Here is a 7365-nt window from a genome sequence, read left to right on the forward strand (position 1 = left end):
AACGCCTTGTCAACACACAAGCACAGGAAACGGAAATGAGTCAGGTACGCTTACCGTCACAGCAACCAAGATTTCTCTGTTCCATGGCCAGGTGTGTGTTATTCCCTCATTATCGCATTTACAAGGAGCAGATAAAAGGTCCACAGTTCATTTCAAGTCTGCTATTTGCATTTGGAATCTGTTGCTGTCAACTCTCATTATGAGATCTAAAGAGCTGTCGCTATCAGTGAAGCAAGCCATCATTAGGCTGAAAAATCTAAACAAACCCATCAGAGAGATAGCTAAAACATTAGGTGTGGCCAAATCAACTGTTTGGAACATTCTTAAAAAGAAAGAACGCACCGGTGAGCTCAGCAACACCAAAAGACCCGGAAGACCACGGAAAACCACTGTGGTGGATGACCGAAGAATTCTTTTCCTGGTGAAGAAAACACCCTCCACAACAGTTGGCCAGATCAAGAACACTCTCCAGGAGGTAGGTGTATGTGTGTCAAAGTTAATCAATCAAGAGAAGACTTCACCACAGTGAATACAGAGGGTTTACCACAAGATGTAAACCATTGGTGAGCCTCAAAAACCGGAAGGCCAGATTAGAGTTTTCCAAACAACATCTAAAAAAAGCCTTCACATTTCTGGAACAACATCCTTTGGACAGATGAGACCAAGATCAACTTGTACCAGAGTGATGGAAAGAGAAGAGTGTGGAGAAGGAAAGGAACTGCTCATGATCCAAAGCATACCACCTCCTCAGTGAAGCATGGTGGTGGTAGTGTCATGGCGTGGGCATGTATGGCTGCCAATGGAACTGGTTCTCTTGTATTTATTGATGATGTGACTGCTGACAAAAGCAGCAGGATGAATTCCGAAGTGTTTCGGACAATAGTATCCTCTCATATTCAGCCAAATGCTTCAGAACTCCTTGGACGGCGTTTCACAGTGCAGATGGACAATGACCCAAAGCATACTGCAAAAGCAACCAAAGAGTTTTTTAAGGGAAAGAAGTGGAATGTTATGCCATGGCCAAGTCAATCACCTGACCTGAATCCGATTGAGCATGCATTTCACTTGCTGAAGACAAAACTGAAGGGAAAATGCCCCAAGAACAAGCAGGACCTGAAGACCGTTGCAGTAGAGGCCTGGCAGAGCATCACCAGGGATGAAACCCAGCGTCTGGTGATGTCTCTGCGTTCCAGACTTCAGGCTGTAATTGACTGCAAAGGATTTGCAACCAAGTATTAAAAAGTGAAAGTTTGATTTATGATTATTAATCTGTCCCATTACTTTTGGTCCCTTAAAAAGTGGCAGGCACATATACAAACTGTTTTAATTCCTACACCATTCAACTGATTTGGATGTAAATACCTTCAAATTAAAGCTGAAAGTCTGCAGATAAAGCACATCTTGTTTGTTTCATTTCAAATCCATTGTGGTGGTGTATAGAGCCAAAAAGATTGGAATTGTGTTGATGTCCCAATATTTATGGACCTGACTGTATTCCTGTGTATACTATACTGTATTTAGATATTATTATATTAGTATTATTTCCTCTTATGAAATTGTTCCACTAATACTGTACTTTTTTACAACAATACTCATACAGGGACAGGATTGTGTTCTCAACAGTTTTCTTTACCAATATTGTAAGACTTTGAAACTATGACACACTATTGGTTGTCTTTGCTAGAGCAGTAATTGGGGAGATCGGGAGAAATCCTGTTGGTGAAGTATTGTTTTCAGACCGATAGCTGTTGTGTTGTGCCATTACCTGACAGAACGATGCATTCACCGGCTTTAAAAATGCACGTAAAGGCTATTTTAATGTTGCAACTCAGTCTACATATACAGAGGTAATGTGTATATAAGGATAATAAATAAAGTATGTTAAACTTAAAATAGACATTGCTCGCTGTGTAGCGGACACTTCTTTAATGTAGCTCAGAACTGAAGACTCCTCGGCTGAAGGTTTTGTAAACCAAGGAGGGGGGCATGAAGCTCAGTAAGTTTGGTGTTCAGTAGGCTTGCACGCTTCGAGAAAATTATGAATCACAATTTTTTCAGCTTTGATTTGATATCACGATTCTCTGCCACAATTCTTTTCTCACAAAGTGTAATGTTTATTGACAAAACAAATTGGCAGTACCGAACCTAGATTTGATTTGGCCTCTATAGCACATTGCTCATCCCCACAAGCCTGTAAACATAGACGCTTCAATGAAGAGAGGGGAGAGCATTAAAACCTATTTTATGTTTAAAATTTACAGAAGAAAGTAGTGTCTCATAAAATTAAATGAGAATCAAAGTTTAAAAAAATCAGAGAGAAAGAGCGGGTGCACTTTTAGTAACTTTGTTGCTGCAGGTAGGTGGTGCATGGATACTTATAGAGACAGGTTGGAATAAGAAAGTCAGGGTCAATATTGCCATAAGAAAAGCAGTGTGTAACCAGGGACGTTACGATTACCGGTGTGATGGTATATATATATATATATATATATATATATATATATATATATATATATATATATATATATATACTGTTACACCTTTTGACTACTATTTCAGCTTGCCGGGCTGCCGTGAGGAAAAATAAATAAATTTGGGAACTTGCGTGCGGTTTTATATTTTTGAGTTAACTGATTTCACCTACCAATCACATGACAGGAGCACAACTCTAACGCAGATTAAAGTTCTTGGGCCTGGTGCTGGATTTCTGGGGTATGACTATTTTAGAAAAATAAATTAATTAAAAAGTTCACAAGGTATTTATTTTTGATGCGCTAGGTTTAACCAATCATCGAACTTCCACCTACCAGTATAATGAGTTCTAGCAAATCAGATGCAAAGTAGGGCGGATCTTTGCCGAAAAGCGAGAGTGCGGTCTGTGGTCTCCGTGGTAACGCGGCTAAAAAATGAAGATACAGCTTTAGTTAAGAAAGGAGTTAAAAACAAATGGTGCTGGGCGTGAATAGAGGCCGTTCAGCACTTGGTGCCTCAAGTTGAGCACCCGGCTACAGCGTATGTTCAAAGAAGATACTCACTGTACGGCACCAGCAGTAAGAAGGTGATTACTAGTCATTAGATGCTAGTCACAAAGCTTTGTTCCGTGCACTTTGTCATATGAGGATGTTACTGGTGTTTCACCGGCATCGATACAACATTGGTTTGTCAGAGCCTACAATCAGAACTTTGTCCATGGCAACAGTCTGTTGTACTTAACAACGGTCTGTTTTACAGAAAGATTGCAGAATGCAGTGATTCACCAGTCTGAGCCAAGTATTTAACCAAACCGTGTGATAAATTGTGTTAGCATTGCCAAGTAATGTTACTTTCAGGTCAAATTGGCGATCTGTTGTTGCTTGAGTTTGCCATATTATGCTTTCAACATGTTGTTTGAGCGATTTTAGGTTATTTTGGAGAAGATTCTAGACAGTATTGGTCATTGCTCTCTCTCGCTTCATTCTGTTCAGTTCAAAGAGGCTTTATTGGCATTGCCGTAGTAAAACACAGTATTAACTCTTACACTCTTACACACACACACACACAGAATTAGCCAAAGTAAGCCCCTCAGGCAACCATAGACTAGGATTTGATATAGCAGCTTTTCAGATAATGTCATGGAACATTAGCCTTTATAAGTAACATCACTGCATAAAAGAAGAGCCACAAAGACAGGTAGAGAAAAAGGGCACTAAAATCATCATGTACCATGAAAACTGTGCTGCTGGAGTTTAATAACATTTTCTTTCCTCCTGTTTTCATCCCAAGAGGGAATCTGAGAAACTCACTACACTGCGCCCTTATATATATATTTTATTTTTTAATTACATTCTAATTACATATTAGGGCTGCACAATTAATCGTGAAATAGTTTCAAGATGTAGACAGTCACAGAGGACAGAGTAACGGGAGGAAAATTCAACAGATAGGAGTTGTTTATACGTCGGTCTCAAGGTTTACCAGTTTACCAGTAAACGCAACATTTTGTCCTGTCTGTGTTATTCAGACAACAGCAGTGAGCATGCCACCCCAGTGCTAGTAAGCTTCTGTTAGCTCACAGGCTCTAGGGCACAAGTAACCTTTTTCCTCTTGAACGCACCGGTGCTAATGTCCTCGCATCCGCTGCAATGTGGTTATATGGATATGGTTTAATTTTGCGTTACATGACCCATTTCTTCTGTAAAGCCGTTTGGATCTCTCTTCTTACTCTCTCTCCTCTAACTCTCCGCAGCCCTGCCACACAGCGCCGGTCCACACTTCTGACATTAGTCTACAGTTGTAATTTTTATTAACACAGCTGTATATTGTTAAATATGAGGGGCAAACCTGTATTTGCCGCTGCCACGGCAAAGAGCACAGAAGAAGTTATTGAATGTAACTAACTTCAGTTGGTATAGTAACAGTGTGTGAGACGGAGCTGCTGGACCTGGGCCAGAGATGTCACCCATGGCCAGAATATCATAGTTCATAAAAATGCAGCGCAGTCACAATACAGACAGTTCATACACACAACGTGTGTATCCACCATTCGACCCGTGCTGGACCCTTTCATAATTAGTCAGCCGTCTCTCTGAACCTATGTGACAATAACATTTTGTCTTGGTTAAAATCAACAAATAATCGTGAGAATAATCATCATCAATTATCATTTTGGCCGTAATCTCGCAGCCCTATATATATATATATATATATATATATATATATATATATATATATATATATATATATATATATATAAACAAACAAACTCTGTTATACTTCATTTAAATCATGGGAAAAGCATACCAAAGTGTACCGACAGCCTGAGTAGACCTATAGTTCTAAAGGTACTATACCGAAAGTGTGTGATTGAAACAAGGTTATATAGCTGCAACCTCACCTGGACTAGGTTGAATGGAGCCCTCTGCTCGAGCCTTACTTGAAAGGGGATTTTGTATTACTGGTAAGTGAGTGTGTTTGGGATTGTACTGCAGCCCAAAGAGTGGTGTGGAGCTGTTGCCATATGGACAACCCCCCTGCAAGGCAAGGTGATGGGATCTGATTTGTTAACAATCAGGCAGGAGACAAAGGCAGGGGTATTGGCATCCTAACTAGGGCTGTAACGATACGCCAAATCCAGGATTCGGTCTGTATCTCAATTTTTGACACACGACACAATACAAACCTTGATTCTTTTGGAGGGTGGAGAGAGTTATACTCAGTAAACGTGATACAACCTTTTTCTGCCACATGGCATTGTTTTGTCAATGATTATATCCCACTTTTCAAGACAGTTATACAACAAAGACCTTATTTATTGATATTGATTTATCTCAATGTGGATCAATCCAACAACAAAGATTCTTTTGTACCTTTAAAATAATGTTTCCAAAATCGTTTCAGTTGTTCATTAACCACTGTTTGAATGAGACATAAGAATAATGGTAATGTAACAGTGATGGACAATTCCGCTTCCAACCTGTAGGGGCGGAAGAGGAGAAGTGCATTGGTACCTACTGTAAAGGTGCTGGTTGACAAGTAGCTAATTCTTGGTCTATGACGTTAGCTAATTCTTGGTGGGTAACATACGATTATGACATTGTCCAACATGCTCAGTTAGTTTAGTATGATTGTTTTGACCACGGTTCACAACTCTGGGCTAACCCACAAGGAAAAGCCAACTGTATAACTTGCAGCTATAACAACTAATCTATTGGTAAATTAGGCAGCTAGCTAGCACACCCCTGTATATCTGCCTCAGTCTCCTGGTGCTCCAAGGATTCAGTTGGGTTGAGAGCTGACAACAGCCCCGGCTCGGGGACACATCCACAGTCAGCCCCCAGCCAGGTAGCAACCATCCACTATCATTACACCCCTGGCCTGGGGATAGTCAGTCCCCAGCCAACTAGCAGCCAGCTCGGTCAGCAATTAACTCCAGTGCTAATGACGCTAACTGCAGTTTACTGAACCGTCGGGTAAACCGACCTAGGCACCCCAGTCAGAACAGCGGCCATTTGTAACGTCACACCTCTGTTAGTGTTATCAGTGTCCCCCCCCTTCGCTTTTAGCCGTCTTTACAGCAAGCTAAATTTACCAGACAAAACTGGGATAAGGCTCTGAAAGGACTGATACTAATAGTAATTTAAAGATGTGGTAGCACTGAATTTGGACGGGAAGGATAACTCTGGGAGTTGGAAGGGGTGTATCGCAATTCTGCCTTCTCACGCCGCAACACAGGTTTGTGGATCTGGTGTCGCGATTTCGGTTTCATGTTGCATATTGTTACAGCCCTAATGCTGACCCACATCACCAAAAAACAGACATATCATGCTATAAATTGCGGCTTGAGATGCAAATGCTCACTACTGGCAACTTCTAATACTGATGAATCACATTAATATAGGACACACGTTTGAAATGTTTATTGTAACAGCAGAACATTGTGTTTGGCCATACTCCGACCTCCTCACAGATTGGGTTTACATGAGATATTGGGGAGTGATGATAATATAGCTTCCCCCCTGGCCAGGGCCTGCGAGTAGAGGCTGGGGATGGTGGTGGGGCAGGCAGCAATACAGGTGCAGGGAAGCAACAGTTAAGACACGCAGAAATCTTTCAGCTTTAATAAACCGCCAAATTGATGGGGTGTGTTTAGTTAATGATATGGAGAGCATGTCATGTGTATACAGGGTTGTAGCTCGAGTTGACTCCCTGAAGTAGCTTGCAGGCGTCGCACCATTTGAGAATCAACGAGGGGCCATAATGTCACTACAACTTAGTGAGGATAAATTGGTTCTGAAGATTAGTAGCCTAATGAAATAAAATGCCTGACTGAATAACCATCAACAAGTAAATTATTTTTCCATTTGTTTGTGCAGTTCTACAAGGATGTACCTGCTTACCTGCACCCATGAGCCCCCCAATTATGTTTGCAATGAACAGTTTAAGGTACTTTGTCATCTTTTGATTTTGCATCAGTGCTTTCTCTCTGCGGCCGTCAGTGAGTGACACTGACCCTAACGCATCACTGAAGCTGCTGCCTGAACTGTGCTGAAGCGTGACATACTACCGGCTACAACGCTTTAAAGCTACTTTAGACTGTTGATGTGATGCAAGAAAGCATGAGTGCAATCACCTTTTTGACAAATACAGCATTTAAAATACTTTGATTATATGCATTATTTACTTTTAGGGTGGTCCTGCTTGACTCAGGATTACTATCTTAATTTAATCAAACCAATGAAGTTTATATACACTCACCGGCCACTTTATTAGGTACCCCATGCTAGTAACGGGTTGGACCCCCTTTTGCCGTCAGAACTGCCTCAATTCTTCGTGGCATAGATTCAACAAGGTGCTGGAAGCATTCCTCAGGGAGTTTGGTCCATATTG

The 7365-nt window shown here is 41.1% G+C and overlaps 1 protein-coding gene and 1 long non-coding RNA gene across 2 annotated transcripts in view; one reads left to right on the forward strand and one right to left on the reverse strand.

The window, feature by feature from the left end:
- Window positions 1–872, reverse strand: part of LOC117953707 — a 5806-nt gene extending 4934 nt beyond the window's left edge. The window contains exon 1 of the long non-coding RNA XR_004658668.1: window positions 744–872. This is a non-coding gene — a long non-coding RNA (uncharacterized LOC117953707). The remainder of the gene's footprint in view (window positions 1–743) is intronic.
- Window positions 1–7365, forward strand: part of clstn2 (calsyntenin 2) — a 175810-nt gene that overhangs the window by 35437 nt on the left and 133008 nt on the right. The window lies entirely within an intron of this gene.

This window comes from Etheostoma cragini, chromosome 12 (assembly GCF_013103735.1).
Source record: "Etheostoma cragini isolate CJK2018 chromosome 12, CSU_Ecrag_1.0, whole genome shotgun sequence".
In the NCBI taxonomy this organism is placed as follows: Eukaryota; Metazoa; Chordata; class Actinopteri; order Perciformes; family Percidae; genus Etheostoma; species Etheostoma cragini.